This window comes from Nicrophorus vespilloides, unplaced genomic scaffold, assembly GCF_001412225.1.
Source record: "Nicrophorus vespilloides isolate i.1.1-1 unplaced genomic scaffold, Nicve_v1.0, whole genome shotgun sequence".
Classification (NCBI taxonomy): domain Eukaryota; kingdom Metazoa; phylum Arthropoda; class Insecta; order Coleoptera; family Silphidae; genus Nicrophorus; species Nicrophorus vespilloides.
The window spans coordinates 8,300-9,718 of NW_017095911.1; positions in this window are offsets into that span (position 1 = coordinate 8,300).

Below are 1,419 nucleotides of genomic sequence, written 5' to 3' on the forward strand. Positions count from 1 at the left end.
GTTGTTGCACCGAATTTCTGTTGCTCGTTTTATTTGGTTTCGGTGAACGGAGAGGGGATTGAGCGGTTCATAAAACGCGACGCGACCGACCGACGACGAACCACAACTGACACGAAGATGGCGCCGGAGCTGCGGATCGCGACCGCTCGTGCGAGGGGGGCGCACGATGCGCGCGCGTCACCTATCGACGCGCCACCGCACGCATCGCGCGTGAACCTCTTCAAACACAATTATTATTATAAAACAATTAATTAAATTAAACTTACAAGGCCTTTTCAACAATAAGATAATAAATGAAATACTTATTTCCTACAACTATTTGAAAATCACTAAAATGTCAACTAAACGTAAACAGTGTGACTTATCTAATATCGTTCTGTTTGTTATCCAATTGTTGGTGACTTTTTGTTATCTAAAGTTGCTGATGTTTGCAAATATTCATCGCGAATATGTCAATAATATGTCAAATATTTATCATTAGAATCTCGCTCTCTAGATCTATATATAAAGTTGACTAACTGATGTTAGTGAGTGAGTGTGTATTGTTGTTTTGCAGTGAAAGAAATCGCGTGTGCCAATAGTTTTCCGCTCGAACTTGAAGCGTCGTCAGAGTACAGGGGGATAATTGCCTTTGGCCTGATTTGTTCGTTTCATTTTCAAGGTCATCTTCGATGTCTCCAATTCGGGAACGACACACAAATCGTTCTAAATTTATCTCTTCTGTATCGCTTTCGGGATCTTCTCTTCCCTTTACAAACAAACGAAGAAAAAAAAAGAAACGTCATCATCAATCGTCGCTCGGTAATTGCCATTTCCTTGCCGATTTCCGTTCCGAACGAAGTAAAAATAAAAATCAATTTCCGCCGCAAAAGTCGTAAGAAATTGGCGCCCACGTTTACTTTGTCATTTCACAGACACACACACATACATAATTTCCCTTCCTTCCCCCTTCGAAAATTCGGTCAATGTCGTGTCTCGTCCAACCCTTCGATCCGAATCGTCGGCCCGGGCGCCGCTGCTGCTGCTGCTGCTTCGTGACGTCCGACGCGACCTCAATTTTCCACGCAAAACTAGGCCCGAAAGTCTCTGCGAACTTTAATGAAATTTTCATTTATCCTTAAAGCATTCACCATTTTCTTCCTAAACGGTTACCAAGGACCGGTTGTTAAGGACGCTGTTTTGGTTGCTATGGATTGACAACAAGTCATCTGTCAAGTTTGAAGTTGACACGTATAATTAGATAACAAATATACGAGACACTTCGAACTGAATCGTCTTAATGATCATATATAAATTTCGAATATTTCTTCCGAATCGAACGTTCGCCGCAGCGCTAATTCTTCGCACGTAAACAAAACGCTATTACAGTTTCCGGAAATCTTTTAAATAAAAAAAAAGAAGAAGAAAAACGACGAAATG